The sequence below is a fragment of the Balearica regulorum genome, chromosome 10 (genome assembly GCF_011004875.1).
Source record: "Balearica regulorum gibbericeps isolate bBalReg1 chromosome 10, bBalReg1.pri, whole genome shotgun sequence".
Classification (NCBI taxonomy): domain Eukaryota; kingdom Metazoa; phylum Chordata; class Aves; order Gruiformes; family Gruidae; genus Balearica; species Balearica regulorum.
Genome location: NC_046193.1, coordinates 16,839,466 through 16,867,272, shown reverse-complemented (window position 1 = coordinate 16,867,272; position 27,807 = coordinate 16,839,466). Strand labels below are relative to the sequence as shown.

At 42.6% G+C, this 27,807-nt stretch overlaps 1 long non-coding RNA gene across 2 annotated transcripts; it reads left to right on the top strand.

The window, feature by feature from the left end:
- Positions 1–70: 70 nt before the first annotated feature.
- Positions 71–25,995, top strand: LOC142603182 (uncharacterized). Of its 2 annotated transcripts, XR_012837055.1 has the most exons (5): positions 13,360–13,525; positions 22,071–22,240; positions 23,595–23,682; positions 24,308–24,400; positions 25,139–25,995. It is a non-coding gene; the product is annotated as an uncharacterized LOC142603182 (long non-coding RNA). The 2 variants fall into 2 exon arrangements; XR_012837056.1 differs by lacking the exons at positions 13,360–13,525; positions 22,071–22,240 and adding an exon at positions 71–184.
- The last annotated feature ends 1,812 nt before the right edge of the window (positions 25,996–27,807 follow it).

Below are 27,807 nucleotides of genomic sequence, written 5' to 3'. Positions count from 1 at the left end.
ACCCACAGTAATCATGTATTTAAATTCCCAATCTGAAACCTCTGATACTACTCAATCTTTTTTCCCCCCCTTTTTTTAACTTAAGCAGTCATAACACTGCAAATGGAAGCTATTAAATCTTTGGGCAACTGGAGCACCTAAGGGCGAAGTTTCCTCCCTTCCTTCCCCAGCTGCAGACAGAAAGGTAACTCTATTAGAATAGTATTTTCTAGGCTCTCATGTGTGAAGAAAATGCAGAAGGTTGAGTAACCCTGTCTATGGAGTTGTTAGAGAAAGTATTGGGAAACTGTCTTTAAAATGATCATCTTTCTCTATACAGACCTCCTGACGTGTGGAGTATTCTCAGCTTGAAATGCAGTATCAGGATTCTCCAGTCTTTCTCTTTTTGTGTGCATTGCTTTTGTGTCACTCGTATATCATATTTTTGCTTGGCACCATGTGGTTTTTATACTGCTACTAATGCTTTGTGGGTGTCTGTTCTCAGCAATTCTTTTTTGATGACTTTTTTTATTAACTTGCATCTGCATGCCAAACCTCTATTTTTGAGGTCAAATCAATTCTACTGGTCACCTTATGGGAGTTTGTGAAAGTCTGTTTGTAAGTCAAATAAATTTGTTGCCTGATGCTGTGATTATGTTCTCTTTATTCAAAAACTCTTGTAACTGTCTTGAAGACACTGGTCTGAATTTGTTTTACAGATGACTCGGGGCTTTGCTGTAAAACTTCTAAATTATCTATTTAGATTTGTACAAACTGTTCTTCTGGAAGAAAATGGAGTCACTTGGCCTTTGGGGAGTTCTGCTGGTGAAGTGATTTACATTTTTGTTTTTAGGGCTTCAGATTAACAAAGCAACTGAGTGCCTGCTGAACTTTAGTAGATGTGGAAATAGTTTTTTTTGTGTGTAACTGTGTTATAGTACTGCAATAAGCTGCTGGCATCTTCTGCAAGCAATGGCAAGAAAGAGGTGTTTCCATAGTGGGATTTGTCTTTTATAAAGCCATGTATGTAAGATTTCTCTCTCTGCAGTGCCTGACTGGAGCAGGAGCACAGATTGCCATTTTACACTAAATGCCCTGCATTTAGGTGGCTGAAGGTGGGGGGGTTCATCTTTGGCTCTGCTACTCCTGTGTGGAAGAAGGATTTCAATTGCAAAGGAAGAATGCTGCTCAACAGGATTAAGAAGGGTAGCATTAAGGCCTAGAGTGTCTTCTGGACTGATTATTGAAAGCCACAGGGATAAACTTCTGGTGATTTTAATAAGATAATGTTCTCCTTTTAAGACCAGCTAACTCCAGCTGAGCCTACTGAGGTCACCTTCCAGCTAGAAGATCTCTGCCTGTGGAAGGGGAATGGTGCCCTGAAGTGGAGGGAAAGGATTGTTACCTTTGAATAAATGTGCAATAAGTACGATTCTGAGTCCTGTAAGTGATTCCAAACTTCTGTGTGTGCAGCTGATGGCAGAAGCTAAGCTAAGCTCTGCTGAGGGCAGGCACGCATTTGAGAGGTAAACCGGTATTTAACAGCTATGAAGACTGAACACCAGTGCCCCTCACTTTCTTCTGCCACAGCATGATGTAGTCTACAATGCAGTCTGCTGTTCCTGTGACTTTTAAAATCGGCTTCCTCCGCCTCCCCTCGCTCCCCTCCGCTGTCAGCGGTGGCATTTTCCAGATCCCTTCCAAGGACTTAACTCACATTCTGAGCCTGAGCAGTCCTGCCTCTTAGGCTCGCATTAAAGCGTCTGCCTTGGGTGGGAGATGATATACAGTAGTCTCCTTTATTTACAGGAATGTCTCTTTAATGAGAAATACCCTCTAGAACTTCCCCCAAAGAATAGTCCGGCTGCTGTACTCGCACGTCCTGTTCCTCAGGACACCCACGGAAAGGGCATATGGATTTCTCACTGCCCTGAGTGAAAAATGTTCCTGGTGAATGTAAATTTTCTTCTGAAGTTCACAGGTATATTGGGATCTATGGTCTTTTTGTGTGGTTTGGAGTGCTGCTCTACTCTTTGCCTCTGAAAGACGGGTTTGATTTATAGTGGTTCTCTGTGAAAAATGGTAATACATGATTTATAATGGTATTCAGCTGACAACAATGATGTCCCAAGTGCTCTTTTTTTTTTTAAAGTACAGGAGGAGCCTCAAGCTGTCTGATAGATTTGAGGCCATCGCCACCATGCCCAAAACCTTAAGCTGTGGATACTTGTGGGAAGATCTGGAAAAGACGGGTTTGTTCTGCAAAATTTGACAGAGGCACCCCATAAGCAGTACAAGATCCCCCTGGGAAAAGCTGCAGGTGTTTATGCACCCTCCCAAAGGGGCTGAGCAGGCTGTGGGGCTTCCCCACACCTTGCCCTCCCCTCCCCACCAAGTGCCTGTGAAATTCAGACCTGGATCACAGCATCTGTGCTCTGAGCAGCGGTTTTGGTCCAGCTTTTGTCTGTGGAAGCTGCTGTTCTTGCTTAGGTCAGACAGCAAGCTCAGCAGAAGAGCTGGCCTGTAACCCCTGAGCACTCCAAATGCATTATGTACTGTGGTGCATCTCCCTCCTGCATCTGGATAAACCCAGATGTTTTTATATTTCCATGAGTGCCCTGGGGAAGCTTTGCTTCTGATTGTCAGATCAAATGGTTTGGGCTGCTGGACACTGCTTGAAGTTGAGGAGAGCTGTTGCACATTGATATTTTGTTGTTGTTCCTCAGTAGTTTCCTTCATCTTGCATTTCTGATGAGCTCTCTCACTTTCCTCTTAATCCCCTTTCTTGGTGTGTGGGTTGGTGTCAAAATGAAAATGTATAGGTGACCCTTACTGTCTCCCTCCTGCCCGCTCAGTTGGTGCTCACGCCTTTTCTGAGAGAAACAGACCCCTTGGGGTGAATAAATACCTCTCTAATAAAAGGAAAATATATTTTACTCTCCCTGGTGCCAAAGGGGTGTGCTTGCAACAGCGGCAGGCGATTGCTGCCAGCACCTCCTTAGCCTGGTGTTTCCTGGGGGGAGCTTTTGGCTTCAGTGATGTATTACTTGCAAAGATAAGGATTTGTGGCCTTTTCTCTATTGACTAGGCGTAGCAAGTTTCTCTTGTTAAGAATATTTCATTAAAACTTTATCCTTATGTGCTGCAAACTGCTCTTGTCATAACAGTGTCCAGATGTGTCTTTAAAATTTTCTTTATCCATTGGTTTTCATAACCTTCCTTGGCAACTTACCCTCTGTGCTGAACACTGTGTGCATTATCGCGAGGAGCTCTGCTCGAGTGCCTGGGTCTCTCCTGGTGTTTTCATTTTAGTGAGAGGCTCAATAAACTAAGAAACACCAACTTATTTCATGTCAGCCAGGGCTTTAGATTTATAGCGCTCTGGTTGGGGACCAAACAAGTTAAAATAAACCCCAGTCATCTTGCCTTATCTCACTGGTGAAACACTGTCTGCAGGAGCTGAATTCATCCTCTTGTTTCTGCTGGTTTAGCAGTTCGTTATTCCCCCTGCCTTTTCTATTCAATGTCTCCCAGCCTGTTGCACAGCAAAGCTCTTCTTTCCCATGCTTTGATTGAAACTTCCTCCCGTTTCAGCTGTGCTTTACCAAGAGTACTTTGTCCTGAGCAGTAAAGGAAAGACGCAGCTCCTTGACACTGGCTTGCAAAGCCCATGCTGGGAATTCTTGTTTTCATACAATAACAGCCTTCCTAAGGAAGGCAGTTGGAATAGCACGTATACGTCATCCGCGCTGTGTAAGGCAATGGCATCACTCGGGCTGGTATGATGTCCTTTGTTAATGCACCCTCTGAACTTATTTGCATTCGTACGTACAGTGGGAAATTGTAAGGACTTCATGAGAGCTATAACCAATAAAGCTTCTCAGGAGGGGATTCCTGGGGGCCTATGTTGTTTCCAGTTTGGGAGGTTTGCATCTCGGTTGTTCGGTTTGCTTTTTATTTACTTGCAAATACTTTAGCTCGGGCATGAATTTTTATTTTTTTATTCTATTTAGAAGACACATTTTGAATTCTCAGCAGGATTCTTCTTTATGGTACTCTAGTGCCACAGACTCAGATAAAGCAAATGTTTAATCTTCAGTTTTTAAATTACCAGCAAACTTTATTTGCCTTTTCTCCTATTGATGTAGAAATACCTATTTTTAAAAAAAGCACTTATTTTTATCAATGGTTGTTACTGCTTCTGATCACTTGCTGCATCCTGCATGTGATTGTTACATCAATGTATTGGTTTGAGTGACCTGGGTACTGGTATCCCTTTGATAGTGACAGAGCTGGACTTATAATCTGCCTCAGTAATGACACACATTTGTTTCAGGGTAGCCCTTAAGTTGGGCAACTTTAGCATCTTGCTGCTGCCTCACATCTGTGGCTTGCAGCAGTACCAAGGGTGGCTGGGTTCAGCAAACCACATGCCTCCTTAATCTCTGCGTGTTTGGAGACATGTGGTTTCTTGATACGCTTGTTATGTCCTACTCTGCTTCTCTGATTAAGCCTTCCTCTTGTAAGTCTATTTCTGATGAAAGTGCTACCCTCTTGTATGCGTTCTTGAATATTTTTCCATCATTAATTTTTAGTGTTATCCACTATCAGGCCTATCGCTGAAAACTCAATGCCTAGAGATGTAAAATAAGTTAACATGAACGCTTCAATAGTGACTCAAAGCATGAATCCCTGAATTCAGATCTGTTTTATCTTCCCTGACAAGAAAAGATGACGTTAAAGAAAGAGTAGGTAGGAGTAGAATTAAGAGGTTATGATTCTTGATTGCTTAATGTACAGAGGATAAGGATTTCAGATATTCCCAGATTTCATTATTCTTCAGTCCATCATTTGCCATTTGAAATGAATCAGCATCCTGTCAATGACACAATCTTGCTCCATTATTGCAAGAATTATATCTGAATCAATCGGAGATAAAGTATGGTACTGACTCTGCAGATAGCAACGTTTCAGTCACATCAGCAGTGAAAAATCAAAGTGCTGCCTGGGTCAGACCAAGGATTGGCCGAAAACCTGTTCGGTGCTGCCTGTCCCTGCCTCTTGCTGTCCTGAGAACCAGACTGACCCTTGATGTGAGTCCTTCAGGCACTGTTAATGCCAGTCCTGTTCTGTAACACAGAAAAATGCTGGCTGCCTCGCTAGAGACAGCACTATAACACTAACAACTATAATGCGAAGCTTTGCCTGGGCCACTGCTGTTCTCCTGCTCATCCCTGTGGTCCATAGCACGCTGTTGTGGCTGGAGGATGCAGGCAGCCTGCGCTGCCGCTGCACTGGCTGATATTTAAGGGGAACAGTGTGTATGTCCTGTAGTCTTGTAGGTTTTTAAAAAGATGTTTGTTTGATATATCCAATCCTCAAAACAATTATGTCTAAAAAGCTCAAAAAATGACCAAAGTACTGATTTCTATTAAATTCTTGTTGCTGCCACAAGAGAACTGTTGTGTGGCCTATTAAAAAGAGCACAAGTTTGAGAATGGACAAACCTAAATTGTGGTCTCGCTTTTGTTACATGAAGTCATTTTCCTGGTTTTGCAGTTTTGTTTCTTTAATTCCAACTGCAGTGGCCTGTGGGTTAAAAAAAAAAGAGCATTCTTGTTTTCTGATGATTACAGTATAACCATGGCATAATACTCTAATATTTACACTGAAGTAAATGCTGCTGTTACTGTAGGGCAAACATGTCTCAATCTGGAGTGGACCTCCAAGCATCTGGCGTGGGAGAGCCCCGATAGCCCCACACAGCAGGGAGGAGGAAAACTGGGGAGAGAAATCCTTGGCTAATGGCTTCTATCTTGTGTGCCCTGCAAAATGGTAAATTCTGTGCATCCTTTTTCCTAAATGAAGAAAGAATCTGACCCTTTAATCCTCTTTCTCTAATTACCTTACATCTGTACCTTGCTTGATTTGGGTCTTAATACAGCAAAGCTTTTTAAGCATGTTAAAGTGTTTTCCTTAATCAGGTCCTTGGGTTCTAATTCAAATACTCCCAGAGGCCTTTTTTCCCTGGTTTGGACAGTGTTTCCACATTTCCAGACAGAAGCAAAACACAGTATTTTTTCTTTTTGCCGCCTTGGCATGCCTCACAGAAATCTCTTATCAGTGCTTGAAAGCTTTTTGGCTCTTTCTTCAAGTGTGCCGGCAATAAAGCCGGTCTGATCCGCATGTGCGCTCGGGACAGGTCTTTCAACAGGGCTCGAGAGCTGCTGCTCACGCTGCTGAGAGTGCTCCAGGGTGAGCATCTGATGGGCAGCTGAGCCCCACTGCCTGCCCTAACTGTTGGGGTGCTCCGCAGGGCTCTCCACATCCTCCTGCCTGCTATGAACTGACAGCACCTTGCATGTGGCCATGGAGCCATCCACCTTTCCTCCTTTTCCGAGGGAAAGGACTCAGATTCTTCCAGAGTATTTGTTGTAGTTTTCATTCTGCTTTAGAAAGTTGATTTGATGTTTTGCCACCCAAAGTTTTTGGTTCCCAGCATTCTCCCATAGCTGTAGCAGCCAAGTGACCCCTGTCCTGTTTTGCAGCACCTCGCATCTTATTTGGTGCCAGGATGGTTTCTGGACTTTGTGGTGCAGTTATTTCTCCCTGCAGGCAAGCAAATGCTGAGTACGTTTAGCCTGTTTTACCTGTGGGTATGACCCTCCCATGCCTCTGCTGTGCCTTGCCATCTCTCTGCCTATCTTTTTCCCTGGTTGTCTCCTCTACGTAATTTGCTCCTAAGTCTTGCACCCATTCACATTCAAGAAACAAATCTCAGAAAGGATTCACAGGACTTTCAGCATCTGCAAGCAGTTGCTGTATTGCCTCTAAGTGATGTTTTCCCTCCATCTTCGTGTCTGTCTTCTCTACTGAGACTGCAGGACAGAGATCCTCTCTATTTTCAGAGAGGATCATGATTTCAGCTGAGCCCTGCAGACTTCTATGTAATATGGAGTAATAGTTGCTTTAATTTAATTAACTATTTGTATTCTCTTGGTGGGTTGCATTCTGCTCTGAAGATTTTGTGTTGCTAGGCAGGCTGCTATTGCTGAACAACCCAATGGTACTGAAGAGCAATCCCTAACCTTTTGAGAGGGGTAGTTCAGGCAACGTTGAAGAGCGTGTCATGATGCACAGCATATCCCTTCTACAGTAAAGCTGGATAATTTATACCCCTATGGAACGTTCTCTTTGAGGGTCTATGTGCTTTTAAAGGAGCTTTATGAATCCACTCAGGCTTTATAGAATTGTATGGGTGTTGTCCATGTTTAAAACTTTATTGGTGACAGAAAATTGAGTTTACCTTTTATTAGTCTATAATGGTGATTGGTATATGTCACACTACTCACAGTAAAAAAAAAATACAACAAAGTCTATTTTAAAGTTGGAGACTCTGGTGTATTTCATATTTCCTCTGCTCCAAGGAAATATCTTAAAATTGCTTTACTGCTTTTGAAAGAAATATGTTCTGGCTGGGTTTGGAACTGGACTGTTTTATCCCTATTTCACATTAAAGAAGCTAAACTGTAAGGAAGAGCTGCTTCTACACTTATCACAAATCTGTGGCAGAGAGCCATAGGATATAAAGTGCAGATGAATACAGAGAAAGTCTCTCTCTAGTAGAAGGTGTGGAAAAAATTTCACTGCCTCTTTTTATCCATACAATGGCCTGTGGGCACACAAGGCAACAAAGAGCATCCCAAGGTAATTGATACAGGCCAGAAGAGCACCCAGAGTGACAGCAGCATGTGAAGGTAGCTGTGCCCAACATCCAGGGGATGTGGCACATCCCCAGATTTGCAGACTGCAGCCCTGGAGAGCAAGTTCTATTTCTGTCTCATGTTCAGATTCCCTCTTTCATCTTGGACCTTGCTGCAGCTTGTGTTGAAGCTGAGAGCACAGCGCAGGTTTGGTCCGTTACATCCCTAAACATTGGCCCCTGGGTTGAAATAAAGGGATGGCTTCTTCCAGTCTGTCTCTTCCTAGAGAGCAGTAAGCACTTTGGCATCCAGACTGACTTGGTTTTTCTGTATCTTTATGGTATTTTTCTGTATCTTTACGGTATTTAACATGTCAGCTCTGCATCTCAGCTGGGACTTTGAGGTGTTACAGGGATATTATCATAATCGTCGCAGGCAAATGGGCAAAGGATTCAGGGCTCAGTAGATATTTCTCTTGGGTTTGGCCACCAGCATCTGCCTGCTTCTCTTCTGTCGCTGTAATCTTGTCTGAGCGCATTGCAAGTGCCCACCGTTTACTTTTGGGATTCATTGAACACATCATTAAATTACTTCTGCAGGTTAATTGAAGAAGCTACATGAGTTCAGGCGTTGGGATGAGCTGGGTACTAATCCCTTCTGTGTTTTGAAAGCCCATTACAAAATCAATAAGTATGCAGCTATTCTCCTCCTTTAAATAAATATTGCCATAAAGGGCCCAGTCCTTACTGGTATAGACAGTGTTTCTTGAGCTGTTCTGTGAAAGTATCTTTTGGAGGAGGATACAAATGGGCAAACCATAAACCCAAAGAAAAAAAACTTTTATAGAGTGAGTTAGATTAAAATCAAGCAGGTTGTGGAGGAAATGATGCCTGGTTTAGTGTATGTTAATTAATCTATTTTAGGTTTGCATCGCTAATTAATCTCTTTTATGGTTCACATTACTGCATGCAAGCACATATTTGTAACGTGATAGTTTGTGCTAACTGCTAGCATATCCTTGTAAAATAAATAAGTAGCCATTTCTGCCTGCAGTTGTTTTCTGTGACTTTCCAATCTTTCAATGACTTTACATGAAATGCAGAATAATTGCGGTGGGAGACAGGAGGCTCTGCATGATCAGCAATAGCTCTGTTAAGAGCAATAACTGGAGCTGCTGGTCACTTGCAGGTTGTGATCCAGTAGTGTCTTTGAGAAAAATACTTGTTTTGGGGAACTTTAACTCCCTAAAAACACCCCTATCTGATGACCAGTATTTGAAAGACAGAGCAGGCATAAAGCTTTGTACGCGCACTGAGGCAGAGGATGCGTGATGGTTTTCACCATGAATGGAGACATCATGATGCAAATCTCCAAGCTACAGGAGTGAGTCAGAGTAAACATGAAATGTCAGAACTGACTGTTCTCCTGGATGTTGCTATGATAAAATCCATCTCCTGGCAGTCAAGTATTTGCACAGCCCTAGAAGGATCCAGGGTTGGACAAAGCACTTTAAAGCTGATGGGTTTGCTGTGAAAACAAAACCTTTTGGAGGTCTCACTTCAGGTCCAAATCTACTGGGTGTCTTTTCTTCCGCTCCCAGCTGTGGTTTCTGGTGCAAGGTACAGGACAGGACTTGGTCTTTAGGCACTGGAATAATCTAGTTTCCAAAAGTAAAGGCATCAATGGATCAGGCATCACTTCAAGCCTGCTCATGGGGGGCTGCCTCCATCCTAGCAGATGAATGAGACTGTGGCTGGCAGACCGCTGGATTAAACCACTCTGACACACAGTATTTTATCAGCAGGGAAGGAATGAGATTGATGTACAGATTAGTCTGGATAATCTGAATGCAGAGGCTGTGTTTAACTGAGCAGTAGGAAAAAGGAGGCTTCCATATTTCTGACAGGATCTTAAAGAGGCTTTGCAGATCCTGGGGAATCATTGATATCTAGCTGGAGAGGAGCTGAGAAAAATGAATTGCTGCTGTGCAAAGGGAAGCCCTTTCACTGCTGGTGGTGTGCAGCATGCCACCACTTCTGAAAAAGAATGAAAAGCATGTGGGTGAGATGCATGACAAATTAAGTCTCTGGATAACCTCATGTCAGTAAATCACTTGCCCCAAACACTTCTACTTCGTTCCTCAACATGCCATGAAACCTTGTAAAAGCAGGACTTTACACTCTGTGTATTTGAAGCTGAAGCCTTAAAGTACATAAAATAGTAGATATTGGGAAAACTCTGCAGGGCCATTATGTACCACAGGCTGTACCTTCAGGTGGTGTTCCAGTCAAAACATCCCATGGTTGGGGTGAAATGCCTTTGATATGGCATTTTGGGTACACTAAAAGTTGGGCATATGTTTTATGTTTAACTTGAATCTCAACTAGAAAACCAAACCAAGCTCCATCCTCTAGGGACCAGCCTCAGTTCTGCACATTTGTGACAAGCTGGGACCTTCCTGTGCAATGTAGGGTCTCTCTGCAGACCCTTATACATGGCAAAATGGTTTAATTGTAAATAGCTTTCATTAGTTACTAAATAGTTGAGATAACTATGCTATACAGTGGTTACAGGTAATGCAACATTCACAATTAAATTATGTATATGCTGGAATTTGGCCAGAAAGAACACTTTGGGCAACCTCTCCTCTGCCTCCTGCACTTGCTGCTGCTGCTCAGCACAGCAGAGAGCCAAAGCCAGGTGCAGCCCATGTGTTCGGATGGATTTGTTCCTTTGTGCTTCCTTTGGTAGGCAGGGCAGAAATGCCTGTGTTTTCAGGCATGTGAAGGAATTCAGTCCCTCTGATAATGCTGTTTTGTTAGTGGACTTAAGATAGCTTCTTGGAATCAAATTGGTTAAAATGGCTTTTTGGGATGGTTTTTTTGGACTATAATTCATCATAGAAATCTGCCTTTGAGATGGATTTTGGTCTTTTATGTGTGTCTCTGCTATTACTTTATTTACTATTTGTATTGCAATAATGTTGAAAACCAGGATCTCTTGTTATGCCTAGAACAAATGCAATTTGAAAAGAAAAGAAAAAACCCTCAACAAACTAATTCTGTATTTTTCTCTTAGTAAGGCACCACAATACAGGTAGACTTTAAGAAAGGCTTGGAGGAGAGTGTTGTGTTTGTAAACAGTGATTATAAAAACCCACGTATGCTGCCCGGGTAACTTAGTAAATGGGGAAAACGTGGGGTAATACTGCTGCAGGACGAGAACTGGGGCTGTGGAGAGCAGAAGTGGTAGGGGAGGTTGTTCGGGCCCGGAGGAGTTCTGTGTTAAGCTACGGGCATGAAGAGGTGCAAATATGGATGTGGTGGCTCTGGGTGAAGCTCTAGGAAAAGACTGACCGCACTGCTACTGGGACCTGTATATGTCGCAGACTCACTTTCTACCAACCATCCTAAGCTTGAAAGGAGAGTCTCTAAGATGAACAGATTCATATAAAAGCAAAAATTCCCCTTTTTTCAGGAAAGTCCCCCATCTGTGTGGAATAAGCTGCTAATTAAAAGCTCAACTCCTAGTGGATGAACTCCGAAATGGGCTCAAAAATGCAAACAAATTATTCTGCTTCATGCATCTTTTTCTTATAGCGGCTGCTCAAAAATCCCATGTTTGAGGCAACAAAATGTGGCTTCCAGCTGAAGCTGAGTTGCAGTGTATTACTGCCCAAGTTTTGTTGCATGAAAACACAGCTCTAGGTAATCACGTGCATTTCCCAAATGGTGCAAATTTCAAATCAAGGTGCAAATTCTAGTAATGTCCTCTGTCCTTCAGGCTCTAGCAGAACCACCAGCTCCAGCCAATTGTAACCACATATAAAATAAAATGGCACAAGTAGCTATGTTATTTATAAAGCGTTGTACCAGCACTTCCTGACCAAATGTTGAAATGTGGATGTGTTTGTGACACAAGAATGCTGATAAGGGCTGGCTTGAAAGCAAAGGGACCGGGCAGGCAGGCAGTGTTGGGCTGCTGCCCCTGCACCATCAATTGTACATCCCTGTGGTAAGTTCAAGCAAAATTGTGCTTTGGGGTTTGCTTCATTTCAGAATTAAAGTTTGACTGTAAACTGGATAAAGTGAATTTTCTCACATAAGCATCCCTCAAACTGGAGCAATGAGGCAGATGGAGGGAAAATGAAAAAATACAGGGCTCCCTGTCTTAACAGAGTTTGTAGATCAGCAGTAGATGAGTGCAGCGTGTTTTGCAGGGTTGCTTTCATGCATCAGAGGCAGGCTCCCATCCTTGGACTTCCCTGCCAGGCTGTAAGCTGAGAGCTCACCACGGCTTTGGTCAGGGGGTACCTGAGTCACCCTCCCGCAGGAGTAGCAGCGGAGAGGCTGTGCCTGGAAAGCTGTGAGACTTGTGACCTTCAGCTCAGCTCTGGGGTTTGATCTCCCTTCTACTGTGGGAGAAGCTTTGTCTGGTTTATTTTGCTCAGTCAGCACAGAAATGTGTACATCTAGTTTTCCAAGCCTGAGACCATTCTTGTCTTTAAGTCTTACTGAACAAATGAGATATTGTTCACTAGTTCTGAGAGCTGTTTGTTAGTTTTTTTAAAAAAAAAAAATCTCCTTTCTCCCTTGTAGCAAAGAAAGTTAATTGAAGTAACAACTGGTTTAACACTATCTTGTTTAAGGAAAAAAATAATTCTAATAAATGTTTAACATTTTAACAAAGTTCAGTACACGCTCCACCAGTACTGCATCTGTGTTTCCTCTGCTCTTGTTTTAAGCTTGGCATACAAAGTACCCTTTAAATACCATGGTGAAAAGGGCAAGCATTCAATTTAATGCCTTTGAAATTATTCTGGAATTAAATCCTGGGCAATATATCTCAGTCGAGCAGTGTTGCATGTAGCCACATGCAGCTAATGAGCCATCAAAGGCGATGCTTTAAATCCCCATGCATACAGTACACAAATCCTTTATTTTTGCTGTCATAACACAAATCACCAACCTTGATTCTAAATGAAACACAGGTAAAAGAAAGAAAAAGAAAAGGGAAAAAAAAAAGAAAAAGGAGGGAGTAACTTTGTGGCTAATTGGAAAGAAATTTGAAACAACAGTTGGGGTTTCTTTCAACACCATTAGTCACCTCTGCTGGAACATCCTTCACAACCCAAGCTTTTCTTGTCCTTGTTGCTATTTTTCCCTCTTTAACATGGTACAAAATGTACATACTCCTTGTTCTTGAAAGCCATTTCTCTCGTGCTGTGGTGAAACAGCTTACAGAACGGCCCGTTACAGCTCCCTTTGGTCTTGGTGGGGCCTCAGGTTTTCCACCTTCATCTGGTGCCCTGAACTTACATGTAAGGACATGGCCGCTTCTGCCCAGCATGGGGGCGATGCTGGTTCATCTTCTACGCTGTCCAGCACAGCAAGACTGAGACCTCGAGGATATAATGCAATGAAAATAAGCCAGAATGGGAGGGTGCAAGATAATATTTGTGTACAGAGTCCAGACGTGAGTTCTGCCAGTGTTTCCTTCCCCTACCTTGATTTCCTCCGGGCAAAATGAACATACACAACAGCTTTGGATCAATGCTGGTTGCCTGCAGGCTGCTTAAGGCCAGTGTAAAATAAGTGATGGCTGTTAGCCAGCTCCATAATCGTGAGCATTCACCTTGCTGAAATCCTTGAGGTACCTGGCTCTGCCGAGGGCCAGCCGGGTCTCCTGCTGCTCTGGAGCAGAGGAGCAGCACTGGGAAAGTGTGGAAAGCCACACCGACGGCCTTGGCCACCTTGATTTTCACAGGGACTACGAGGAGATCAAAGTTGGTTATCCCCAACCTGTTTGCCAGCAAGACAGGTGAATGGGTGGTGGGTGTGTGTGTATGTATTATTTTAATTTTTTAAAGGTGGGAAGTTGTCACTGCATGTAAACAAGCTAGTAGCTGTGAATTGAGGGGCTGTACTCTCCACATGTACAGTTAGTTCCCAGTGCCTTTTCTTGACTGGTTTGTGTTTTGGACAGCTTCATAGGATGGATTTTTAATGACTCGTGTCAGATATCCTTTAATTGAATGATGATGATGGAAGCTAGAAAATGAGAAACTGCAAGAAACATCTATTTGTGTTAGGTGAAAGGCGTGTATAGGCCAAGTAGTAGAGATTTCCTTAAACACTTGCACTGCCCAAGGTAGGTAGAGGTGGGAGCAGGGAGAGGCTGTTATTGCCTCTACAGCTGCATCAGTATGGCACAGAGGAATTAATCTGCCCGGAGATGTCAGGGAGGGGTGACTTAAACCCAGCCTTATCCACGGAGATGCGTTTGAGTGCTGTGGCTGGGTGCTCGCATGCTGCTCCCGGGAACTGTGAACCCATGTGCGTATGTAGATCACGTACGCGTGTGGAAACGCACTCGTTTGCAGTATTCTCAAGTGGCGAGTGAAGAAGCCTGAGCTGGAATTTGTAACTATAATAATCCTTTAAAAAATAATTAATAATCTAATAAGCAGTAATGAAAAATGCTTAGGAGATCGGAGGAGAGATCTGTACGAGTCCTTCGGCCTGCTGTGTTAACACGGGTATTCCCAAAGCTCTTAGTTTATCTGTGCAATGTGATTTTTGAGCAAAATAATGTTTGTGCATTTTTATTTAAATGTTATCATCAGTTCTCACTTAATGGAGTGGTTAAGGAGTTATAATGCTTACTGAGCTTTAAATTTTCTCTGGTTTTGATCCTCGGGCAACATGACTCAGATTTTGAGATGTTTAACTTTCTGGCAAAAGAGGTATAGAAAATAAATCAAGCCTTACTATTGTAATTAAAATAATGTCTTCTACTTTAAAGTATTTTTGTCTGTATGTTTATGTATGCATGTTCATATAGCATACACATCTTTTTTTTTCCTATAGTGAAAATTTTATTCGTATCTTTTAAAAAAAGGCATCAATGGAGACTGGTCAGCATGTGTTAATGTGATGAATAGAGATACTTTTCATGTACCATGGCAAATACTTAAGCTACACATCACTGCAATTTACTTTAAAATGTATTTTCTCTCACAGGGATTTCCTCTGTTTGTCATGGTATTTATCCAACTGAGAAATGCTGAAAAATGGGACTGTGTTAACTGAATAAGCTAGAAGGATACAAATCATTCTCTTTCTGCCCCTCTGTGGGAATAACGTGAATATTTATAGATCTGGAACGCTTTCGTGAGTCTTTAAGAAGTGAGAGCCAAACCCTTCTCTTTGTGCTGATGCCATTTCTTGCTTTGACCTGAACATCCATCAGCTAGGAGCTGTAGCACCAAGGAGACTGAATCAAATCAGTCATCTATACTTAAGCCAAATTTGTGGGATTTTTTTCTATTAAGACTGCAGTAGAGCAGGAGCAAAGGTGCAGAGCCTCTGCAAGGGTAACATTGTTCGCAGCACCTGGCAAAAAGGACACTTAAATACAGTCATCTTGAGGAGGGGGAAGCACGTGGCTTCTTGCTTTTAGATGCTGCTGCAAAGTTTCATGGATCGAATGTGAGACCTATTTGACCAGCTTGTCTCGTGCTGCTAGCGGTGTTCCCCGTGTGGTATTTAGCAGTGGCTTCCAGGCTTCTGCAGCGCTCGCCAAACTATTTTATTGTGTAAGGTGGGATTTTGAGAAGTGGAAGAGCGCTGATAAGATAAAAGAGGAGGTTCCAGTGAGCAGCTCTTGCTTATTGAAGCCAACTGATGGAGTGGGGAAAGGAGGAAGGTTAACATGATCCAGTGGGAAAGCAGAGAGTAGAAAAAGCACTTCAAAGCAAAGGCTGAGCAGGGGTCAGAAGCAGTGTCAGGTCCAAAGAGAAATGGAGGGGGGAAAACCTGAACTCTGTGCCTTTCCTGACAAAGACAGCAGTGTCGGGCACTAGAGGGAAGAGTGGAGGTTGGTTAAAACAGACAGACTGTAGGGAAAAGGATGTTAGAGAAATGTGGGGAAAATAAAATTCATTGTGATTTTAAAAAAAACCAAACACCAAAAAAAAACCCACCACTGAAAAAAATCCCTTGAATATCTCATGAAAAATCAGTCAAAGCTCTCCTGTTGTGTTTTTATTTTCAAGTTTACAGGAACAAGGTAGAAGCAAAGCTCCTGAAAGCGGATGGGAATGTGTGTGTGTTGTAAGAGGAGATGTGGAGTTGGGTTTTACCATACCTCATTCTTCATACAACTCTTTCATGTAAAGGTCATATCTGAGTCTGTTGTTGCTGTTGGCTTTAGGACTGAAGGCCCAATTCTGTAATACGGTACCAGCCTAAGTTAAAGCTGCAGGATAGATCCTCAATCCTTTGTTCATATATAGTCAAAACAAATCAATAAAACACATTCAAAGACTCACTTGGGATCGTAGATGCTATAAAGCCTTCCAGAGTGGTAAGTTTTACCAGGATATTTTGCCTGAGGATGTTGTATGGGCACGTAGCAACTATATCCTATAGCAGTAAATGGTCATACAAGAACTAGAAAGTTATCTATTACAAAATGTCCCTGAGAATTTTATGTGTGTTATCTAAGGATGGAGGCAAAGCAATCGCAAACTGGAATGCAGAGCAGGGAGAATGGATTACAATTGTTTCAATCTGCATTAAACTTAGCTTGGGGGGGTGGGAAATAAGTGTCAAATATGACTGATTACGACACAAGGAGATGTGCTGGCTGCATTGGGGTCACATCCAGACAACTGTCTGCTGTACCCAGCTCTGAGCACTGGTAGGAACCAGGGTGTGGGACCCACCTCAGTGGCCATGCATGCAGCTTCATGGTGGGAATCGTAAAGAATATCTGTAAGAGAAGACTGCCTAGCTGATACCAAAGTGGAGAAGAGGTTACTACTGACTTCTGAAGCACTGGCCTTTTGCCTGGTTGCTGCTAAGCTGCTTGGCAAGCTCTCAGGGAGTTTGGGTTTCTAGGGTCTGCTGGCTCAGTGCCTTCCAGCCATTCAGACTGTTCCTGGCTCTGGTGTCTGCAGGTTTAGCACAGACATGTCCCAGCAGCTGCCTGGGTTGAGGGTACCCAGCTCCATGGTTTCCTTGCAGAGGTTCCAGACTGTTAGCTCCTCTGCTGTGCCCTCCTGACAGCCTGGGAATGGGCTTGGGGACACCTGGCGCGCTCTTGCGTTACTGGAGCCAAAGGAAAGATGAGTACCTGGCAGCTCAAGGGACCAAGGAATGGGAATCTCAGATGTTGCCTAATTTGGAAAAAATTTAATATTGTTTTGATGCTTTTCTCTTATCTCCTGCGTATAAAGAATGCTGTAACTTCTAATCCTTTCTCCAAAATGTAATGGTAATTTTATTCCAAACTCCCCATGGACTGAATTTCAGATGTTCTACCCTCAAGATTAATCAGATTTTCTGTTGCATGTCCTTTCTCCAGACCCCAGTCTCTATTTTTCTGTGCTAGTCCTTTTGTCTCTAGGGTTCAGTTGCCTTGACCATGCACACGCTGTAAAGTGGTTGCTTTGTCTCCTCCGGTGTTTAGACAAACTTTTTTAATGCCATTCTGTACATTCATGTTTCTGTACTTCTAATAATCCTGGGATGTGGTAGAGCCTGTCTGTGTTCGTTTCTCAGTCCCTACTTCTGAACTGCACACTCATCTTTCTGTCACCTCCTTGTCCTATATTGGGACTCCTGCTCTTCCCACGTTTGCTGTCTCACATCACCAAGGCTGTCCAACTGCTCCCTCCATCCTGGAGCAAACCCAAAATACAGTAAGCTCTTATGGTGAAGAGAAAATGTCTGAGTCAGGGAGCAAAGTGGCCCAGAGAACTTAAATGTCTCAGAGCATCAGTTGCATTAACAATAACTGAAGGAAGAAGGGTGAGTGTGGGAGATTGTGGCTTCCTCTCTCATTTTGATGATTTCTGAGCCAAAGTCCCAATGTTGAGGTCGTACTGTCCCCCAGTGAAAAGGCTGCCAATATTCAGCAGGTGAAATACATAAAAATTTAAGAAAGTGGCTGTGCACTGATGTTCTGTAGTATACTGGTTGTTAAGTAATCTTCAGCTACAGGAAAGTCAACAAAGGCTTTTTTGGACTTGTTTTAATGTTGTGGACTGCTAGATACCCACAGCAGAAAAACATGCTATGTGCTTAGAGCAATCACACTGATCTTGGAGAGTGCTGGATGCCTTTAGCCTGGGCAAACATCTGGAATTCCTAGTTTCATCATTGGTGAATGGTGCAGACAATAGCCCTGTCCAAAAGCTTCAGTTGTGCCCTTGCTGGCGTGAGCATCCTGGCTCAGCTCAGCCCTCTCTGCCCTTCCTTGTTTGCAGGGGAAGTGGTTGCGTGCTCAAGAGACTCACCGGTGCCCTGCATGATGTGCCTTGTCCCGGGATTGCCAGTCTGGTGTCTGCAATAACTCAGAGCAGTCTTAATCTGTGGCTTTTGGGAGCTGATGAGGTTTGCACCTTAGCTATGCTGCAGCTTGGGGATAAGAGGATGTTCTGAGAGTCTCAGCTATATCAAAAAAATGAAAGAATTTGGTCCAAGAAGAATACTCCTCCGCATGTCCTTAGCAAATACAGTTATTAAATGTCCTCCATTTCAGGAGCTCTGTGTTAAGAGCACTTGGAAATTTAAATTAGTAGGTCAGGTTGGTGTGTCACAAGTGCCCCTTCTCACACTTCAGTATTATTTTTAATCAAACTGTTAAATAATAATGCTTTTAAAAGAAAAACCCATTCAGGAGAACATTGAGTTCTGAAGTACCCCAAACAATAATGCTGCTCCAAATTCCTGCTCTGTGTGTGGTGAGGAGACCAGGACAAGCATGGAACTTTCTATTATGAGACCTGAGCCACTGCCACTGATGAGAAATGGAGTAAGAAGGGTGGAAGGGAGTCTATAACAACACAGAAGCAATGCTGCTGTCTAAAACCGGCCCTTTATATAATCTGGGATGTCAGCAACACTTTTGCTGGGGTTTATTTTAATGGCTTTTAGTGGTGACGGCGGGGCTTGCACCCTGCCTTGGAGGGGTAGCCCAGAGCAGGCAGCGGCGTTGCAAACCTCCACAGCCTGCCACCAGTGTGCCCCGACCCCGAGGGGACCATGGCTGAGCCCCAGCAGCTGTTCACCTGTGCCCTTTTGCTCCTTGCTTTCCCTGCTGAGCCTGGCAAAAAGACCTTCAATTACTTCCAATTGCGGTGATGGTTTTGCATGAGGTTGGACACCCATCTGCTGACCACCTCATTAGGCCACCAAGCAGCCAGTCAACGGTGGCTGCTCTCTGTCACAGCTAACCTGGCTTGCTTCTGCATAGCAATGGCTCTGCAGCTCCCCTATTTCCACAAGCTGCTGTCTTCCCAAGAGGAGGTCGGAGACCTCCACAGGGCTTTGGATGGCCCCACTGACACTTTTGTGCTTCTCAATCCTGATAAGTGTACTTGGCTTGTAGGGAGCAATGTTGCATAAAATTGAGCACTCCAAGGACAGATCTAGTCCTTGGGTGGGTCCAGACGAGGTGAAATTGTAACCTCTGACATGAATGCAGCACGGAGAAGCAATCCCTCTTTGATTTTTATATTCTACCTGCACAAAAGCTTTGTGGATGCTATAGTACAGCTTGTGTTAAAAGAAATTTGAAGGTTGGTGGATTAGCTGATGGATAGATACACAAGCAAACAAGTGATGTGGAAAGGTGGGAAGTTGGAAGGGGAGGAGCAAGATCATGTTGTGTGGAGGGAAGCCGGGGTGATCTCTCATCCTCAGGAAAAAGAACAGCTCTCCAGTACCTACAATAACCAAAATCATGGCTAGATAGGTCTTGGAGGAGCTGGGAGCAGGAGCCAGAAAACTCTAAATTGTCAACAGCTTCAAAAAATCTCCAGCCCTACGAAGATTAACATGTCCTACAGAGAATGACAGTACTCAAAACAGATCTCTCTCCCTTTGTGCAGCGTGATTTTTGGTGCTGTAGGATTGTGTCACTCACTGAAATCAGAGACTTCCAAAAGTCAATAGGATTTGTGTAGCTGATTTCAGGAAGGACAGGATTTTGCCCTTTCCAAGAGCAGACTCTTCATTTTGTAAATGGTTACTCAGGGAGAGTAGGATCGCACACCCTGTACTCACAGGAGAAGCTTTTACTTGCATGCTTTGTTAATTAAAAATTGCAGAACGCAAATGCAGCTTTGGGGTAGCTGGCTACGAGCTCTGTGTATCTCAGCATGGAGATGTTAATCCTATTTCTGATGACCTCCAAGCAACTGTGTGCCTCTTACAGCAGCTTCCTAAGATGTAGTTAGAGACATTTCAGAAGTTGTCTGTATTTTTTTTAAGGCATTGGATAGCACAAATGCCTCTTACAGTGGTCTTGCTCTAAATACCCTTGAGCTCACTGGTTTGTAATTCATAAGCAGGCAGTAATAAAACACCCCTAGAATGTAGTAGCTTTTTCTCCTCTCTGCCAATAAACTCTTGAATTATTTTACACATTGCATTTATTTAGATTTTCTTTTATTGCAAAAAAAAAAAGTTCAGCTGATGTATTCATTTAAGCAAGATGTTGGCATCACTTTTTCTTCCTCTCCATTGTGCTGCATCCATCCATATTCTCTAGGAATCAGCTGCTTGGTGCAGTTTGATTTGTGGTGTTGGCTGGTTGGTTTTTATGACCTTCCTTCTATTCCAGCAGTTTGGTGCCTCAGGACAGCAGAAAGGCTTCCCGTGGAGACTGGTCTGTATGAAGTTCTGTCTGTTCCCTTCTTCCTTCTGTCGTTGTCTTCTGCTCCCGCTTCTGTTTCTTCTTCCTTTGTAATGGCTGTTCAAGGAGGATGGAAGAATTGTTGGTTAGGACACACTGGACCCTCTGTTCAGATTGTTGCAGTTCATTCCCTAGATTTGCTGTGTACTGCTGAAAGAATGTGAGTAATACTTCTGTTGTTGTGTGTTACAATAGCAGCTGGAGGCCCAAAGCAAACACAAGGACCTTTGTGCTTGCCATCATGCAGGCAGAAGTCCTACCCCATGAAACGTCAAAATGCACAAGATGGGCATGGAGTTAAGGAATGTCCAGTCGCTGGGGGTTTCCCACTTCTTAGCTGCATTTTGGGATGGGATTTCTCCCATAGAGCTGGAATAATAACTTCCTCTGTCAACGTAGTGTTTAAATCTTTGTTGTACATGAAAAGTTTGACTATTTTCGTGTTGAGCAATGATGAAGAACGTTTCATTTTACTTTTTCTTTTATATCCCATTCTCTGAGGCTGTGTGTTTCTGCGCATTCACTTTCTTCTCACCTTTTTGTTTAAGCACAGGCTTGCAGCAAGTCCATCAATCCCAAACCAGCCATTACACTTTTTTCCCCTCTTGAGGGATCATTTGTGCATAGCAACATCACCAAGCTTGTTAAAGACTGCTTGTTTAAAATCTGTGTGGTTGCTCGCATTTAGACAACTAAATGGAAAACTGGCTGAAACACCTTTCAAAGCATGGCCAGAAACCTGGGCTTTACCTCCTTATTTTGTTTAGAGGAACCAAACTTAGAGTGGTGTGTCCCCTTCATGTTGATCTAGACTCTAGGACGCTTTTCTTGAGCGCAGGTTAATGCACTGCAGGACTCAAGCAGTCTGAAGCTCTGAGGCTCTGAAAAAGATGATCAAAGAATGGTTTGGACTCGTGAATTTTACCTTCATAAAAAGCTGCTTAGTGCTCAGCAGAGACTCAAATATGAAGTAGTTTATGTTGCAGAATTCTAATCTACATGAGCAGAGAGTGAAAGATACTTACTTAAAGGTAGACTTTAGTGTTTGAGAGACTGTCCTAAGCAGGCTGAGACAGGAGATCATAGATATTAAAGTACGGCTCTAATTGGGTGCTGGTCTACTGCACACTCTGCATCTTCAGTTGCCAAAAAAACCTCAGGAAGCTGAGCATGTTCTTATTCTGAGGAACTGAATTGTAATATAAAAAAAAAAAAAATCACTATTCTTAACACAGAAATTTTGCAACTCATATGTTAATCACTTTCTGTGTCGTAATTTCAGGCCTTTACATCTCAAAGCTGTATTGGGGTGACTATAATGAAATAGTACTGACTGAAAACTTCCTAGTTCATTTGGTAATTTGGAGATATGTTGTCAGCTTAGCAAAAACTAATAAAGCATAAAAGGTAAAACATTGTCTTCCATTTCTGAAGATATCAGTTATGTGTTTCAAAAAAAAAATCTTGGGATTAAAGTACTCTATCCAAATTTTGTATATATTGAAATTTATATATTGAATATTATGTTATAGAAATGTCAATGAATGACATACTTAATGTTGTCTGATTTTTGGTTACAAGGGCAAGGAAACAGAGCAGAAAGCTTTCCCCCACTTTCATCATCACTAGCTGTGAAACATCAGTAGTGGTGAGAGGTGGCTATGGGCACTGTCGCACTTTCAGATATTGGGAGAGGGATCCTGTGCTGTTCTGCATGAGAGGGGGACCCTCTTGTCCTGAGAGTTGGGCAAAGCCTACAAACAGTGTATATTTGACCTGCATCTTCTGGAGACCAGTGATGAGAAGGAGTAGAGTTCCTAGTTCCAAGCACAGCTTCCTTCAAGACTCCACAGGTGAACATGAGCCATAATTGGTGATTTCACATGTAAAACAGCTCAGCTGAAGAGCAGATTCTTGGCTCAGTTTTCTTCTAGCCTATGGGGTACTACAGTTCACTGGAGGTAAAGAACATCAGTCCTTGTTCTCTGCCAGCAGAGCACTGCTCCTGGGAAAATAGGGTACACATGGTTACCAGAACAGCTTTGATGGATCTCTTCCATCAGTCTACATGAAGAGCTTCATTTTCCACATGTAGTGCAGAAAGTGTATGGAAAATATTTGAAAAAGGCTACCTGGCAGTTAATGCTGGTAAACTTTGTTTTAAAGCCCTTGATAAGGGCTCCAATTTTGCATTAGTTATAGATGTCATGAGGACAAAGCCAAATGTCAACAGGCTCTTACAATAATGCAGTAAAGCCTTAGGTACGTTCTGTTACAATAAGATGGATTTTTGTCTTTGTGGCAGTCTTGTACAAACTGGAAAATCAACATTTGACTACGATGTGATACTTCAATTTAAAAAAAAAAAATAGCACCTACAGCAAACCCAACCAAACCAATAACGTTTCTATGTTGTCAGAGATATTTCAATCAAATGTATATAATTTCAAATGTGATGTGTGTTCCTTTTCCATGCTTTGAGTAATTTCTTTTGTTACCTCATGAACATCTCACTTTTACTATGATAATCAATAGTACGCAGACCTCACGTGGAGCTTTGTTGCAAGAGGTGTCAACTCTTGGACAGTTCCTTGCTCTCTGACTGAATCTAGGCATTTGGGGTTTTTAGTGGTCAAGTTCAGCCTTTTGTGTGCACGCCTCCTCTACTGATGTCAATAACAGTTGCATGAGAATATTTAAGAGTGCAATTCATCTTAATAAGTAAGGTAATTTGCCCTTTATATATATTGTAGGGGAAGTGAAATGTTTTTCTCTTCTCTGCATTATTGTTGCTGAAACTGTGTGTTTATTTTTTAGACAAAAACATAGAGAATGTTTGGCATAAAAATAAGATGTATTCTTGTACCCAGAACGTATATGGTAGGCTCCAAGAAGTTGTAGATGTATTTGGGAGTGGAGTTGCACAAAGATAGGATTTATAAATTGAAATTTTCAAGGTCTTTCTGAGCTTATAAATCTCTTTGCCTCTGACAGACATGATGAAACAGAATGTGCTTTTGGAGATCTTGCAAGGTGTAGCAATATTTACTTTTTGTTAGGGTTTTGTAGAAAAATATTGTATTGGTGCCTGAAAACTGGTATGGAATACTTACTTATAACACTGTAATGTTATTAAAAATTATACTTTCAGGAGGTTATGAAAATTACTCCCTACCATGTCGTTCCATGGCTACTGTTTCATTTCAGATTGGGTATGGGAAGAACACACAGGCATGGTTACCTAATGGTGCTGGAAGAGCACCATCCTCTTTCACCTTTTACTGCATTGTTAATGGTAAAGTATGAATCATAGTTGTCGTTGGGTATGCTTTCCTAATGATGTATGGTGATTCGGATGTGCGTGCCGGTAATTAATGAGAGGGAGTTGCATGTTTAATTCCCTGTGCAGTGCTGACATCCTGTCTGCAGCTTTGTCCCTGATCTTTTACTTACGTGTCTCAAACAGCCGGTTATTGCATTACATCCTTGTATTATATAAATAAAGCCTTGACCTTTGTTCTTTGCAATATTGGTTCAGAGCAGTTTTAATTCAATTTAGAAGAGGCCTGAGTGTTAAAACCATTTGAATCTCCTTACACACCTTAAACATTAGGACTATTTCTGCTCAAGAGAAAGCACTAGGGCTAAGAAATTGCCTTCTAGCTTTTTGTCATTGACAAATGAGTGCGTATTTCTTCAGACTGAAACTATGCAGAAAGTCCTTTCTGGGCAGGGAGTATGCGTACTCCTCTGCATTGCAAGGCGTCATGGGTCTACAGAAATTATTAGCAGTGCAGTATTTTGTTTATTATTTCATCAAACAATTCTGAAACAATAACCCTCCTCAGGCAAGTTCCTTCCCCTGCTGCAGGCAAATCTCCTATAGTCTTTTTATTTTTTCCCATCACCATATTTTATAGCTTGCTTAAGGCTTGTGTCTGTGAATCCTCCCTGATGAAGCCAGACTGGCCCTAGAAACGTTGCTGTCCGTTAAGACAGAGACCAGCTCACGGGTACATTGGTGTCAGAAGCTCAGACTTCTGTCACCATCCATGTGATTATGTTGTTTTTTCCCCAATGTGCGTGTTAAAAGTGGAGGTAAGCAGGATGCTTATGTCTCTGAGCATCTAAACTGTGTTACTGCTGAGCTTCAGCTCCCCACTGATAGAAAATGGGGATAAAGGCGCTTAATTATCTTCTGTGGATATTGTGGGATAAATTCATTAAAGATTTGGAGTATTAGAGCTAGACACAATCTGGCCTTTATTAAAATTGCTGTGATTGTAATACCGTTAGTACCTCTGTACAAATCCTAGCACACATAATTTTTTTATAATGATGGAGACACGGATCCTCTAATTATCCAGGACCACTTAAATTAGCACCACAAATAACTGCTAAAAGTTGAGATTGCATGATGTGAGGCATAATTGATTTTGAATATGTTAGGGCACAACTGCTGTTAAGTGATGTACAAAGCTATTTTCTCCTGGTGGACATTTAACAATGCTTTGAAGAAACAGATGTGATTTATATCATTGCTAGAGATTTTTGGGAGCAGAAGCCTGAGAGAAACAAGGAAAACAAAACAAACTCACAGCTTGCTTGAATCTTTCACTCATTGCTACTTCCACCTTGTATTGTTTAATTAGAAGTGGCTTTATATCAATTTTATATTATTTGCAGATTTAAACTGGGTGCAGTTACAAGATCAGAGTTAAGAAATATTTTTCTTTTATTCTTCATTTCAGATTTGTCCCTGTAATAGAGAAAAAAGGATTTCTAGCTGATCTCCATAGGTTTCCTTTGGGAGAAGTAAAATAAACCTTCATCACTGATAAGCTGACTTACTCCATTTAGATCCCCCCCATTACTTTTGGTACAATTATGTGCAAGCAGTGATTGCATGAAGCTGCCTGGATTCTATGTAAATGATATGTCTTTGGCATACAGGAGTTTTTGTAAATCATTTAAAGCAAGGCATTCTTCCATGCTTGGCAGAAGAAGGATACAGAGAGCTTTTGTACCTCAGTTGCATCAAATTGAATATTTCTTTAATCACCCTGGAGAAGAATGCACTTGATTGCATTCTGGGAGTTCTGCTGTTATTGTTCTTGGATAGACCTGGTGGGTAACAGATGACCTGACTCCACACCACTGCTACCTCGGCCACCCCCTCAAATTTACTAGCTCTTCTCCCTTGGGCAAGACCTGCTCCATGGGAGTAGTAATTGTGCATAGTCAAAAGAATGTGAGGGAATAGCCATTAATAAAAGTTGGCAACCCCCTGCAAGAAGAGCTATTTTCACATGAAAATCTCCTCCAAAGAAGTAATGAAGCTTTGCTTCATTTGACATCTTATCAGGTAATTGCACAGAAGGTGATTTCCAGGTAAGGATTTTTTTTCCTGGATGTAGGGTGAATATCCACTATTTAAAAACAGACAGAAAGCTCTGCACACTGCCCGAACTATCAAAGAATTAACATGCAGTGCAGAAGTTTAATGTTTTTCCCTAATAAGACAGTGTTAAAAAGATTAAAACCTCTTATATGAGACATTATTAACCCTCCAGAAGAGAAAAGAGAAGCTGATGAAAGCTTGGGTCTGTTTTTGCACATGGTTGCATGGTGATGTATTTAATTTTGAAGAATACTAAACAAATCTAAACCTCTCCCTCTCCTTTTTCATTTACAGAAAATAATAAATGTAAGGCCATAACTAAGAAAGTAGATTGTGCTGTCATCAGTTTTTAGACAATTTCCAGGGAAATACTATGAAAAATATTAATGGAAAAAAACCACATTATGCTCAATTTGCACTCATAAGCTCCAAGTTTAAAGTAGTCAAATTAATCTAGGCTCAATCCTCAGCCAGAAGCTGTAGAAAGAAGTCTTATTCTGCTGGTGTCTTAAATTGGCATAGTCAGACTGAGCACCAGATAGCCATGAGGAATTGCAATCCTTGGCATGAGCTAATTACCAATTTGACAAATGTAACATTTTCAGTGAAGGACTCATTCTGACTGTGTTTTCCAGCAGTGGTAAAAAAGGAGTTAAACTGATGCTGACACTTCCCCTCTGAAGGAGGAGTACTGGTGCATCTGCTACGAGCCTGTGCATGGTGCTCAGCACAGAAGCGATAAGCCTCTCCAGCAGGCAGAGGAGGTAATGCTATTAGGAGCAAGAAGTGCTCATCCCATGCTTGGACTAGAAAGCGGCGTGTGACACCCTGAACCGACAGGATGAACACATCTGATTCCTACTGGGCTTTGCAAGCATGTGGGAGCGGTGTTTTGCCCATCCTATTTTTCATTGAATTTGTGTGTTAGAGGCTTTATTTCTGACATGGTCAGCAAAATCTCTGAATATATGTCTGCATGAACAGGTGCAAACATTTGCTTTGCTATCTCCATCTGGATGCGAAGCAGTCCAGGCAGGGAGCTGCGCAGCCGTGTTTTATACGCTGAGGCAGCTCTAACTCACTCAGTGATGCAAAAAAGGGGACTTCCCAGCTGCGAGCAGCTCGCATCTGGTGGGACCCACGCGGGGCCGAGTGAGCGCATGGCTGCCTGTGCCCATATGTGTAGACATATCGAATGTAAACAGGAATCCAGTTAATTTTCAGATGTTTGCTACAGCTTCCCCTGCCTCCACGGAGGCCTCCCACAGCCGCCCTCCTCCTTGATCTTGCTGGGAAAGCCTGGATTTATGACAAGGCAGACTGTTCCCTGGCCTCATACTGGGGTGACAGAAGTGGGGCAGTAGCTTCATCACACTATCAAGCAGAGAGGCAAGCCGGGCTGGGAGGAGATTCGGTCTAATCAACCCATGTCATCGTCTTAATTTATCAGCCACTGCCATAGAGACCAGGGAGCAAGACTGACGGAAGGGGAAGGCTTTTTTAAAGAAACACCCAGGAGGTCATAAAATGTCTTTTAAATTGGGAGGAGGGGCTTGCTTGTAAATCAGAGCTTTCCTGCTCACAGTGTCCCCTGGCATGGCTTTCCAGATGAGCACATCCCTAAATAGAGTAGCTGGGATGGGAAGTGATTTGTCTCCCCCATTTGATGCTTGCTTTTTTAACCAGAACCAAGGAAGAGGGAAATATAAATGATTTCTCATATGTGTACTAAGTACACATGTTGTTATTTATATTTTGTTTCCTTTCAGTATTTGGGGTCCATTTAAAGTGGCAGCGCAGCACTCTGCTAGCGTAGCACGCAGGTGGTCAAACTTCAGCAGGGGAAAGCAAGGTGGGAGAAAGCTACTTTGCTTTGTACTTGCATCTGTAAGTCCTGCCGAGGTTTTGGGTGCCCCGCTCTGTGGCGGGGCGCAGCAGTGTGCCAGGGTGGAGGCTGCTGGGACCAGGCTTGCTTTCCTGTGTGTGGGTGGACCAGGACAATGGCCTCAACCTGGCTGG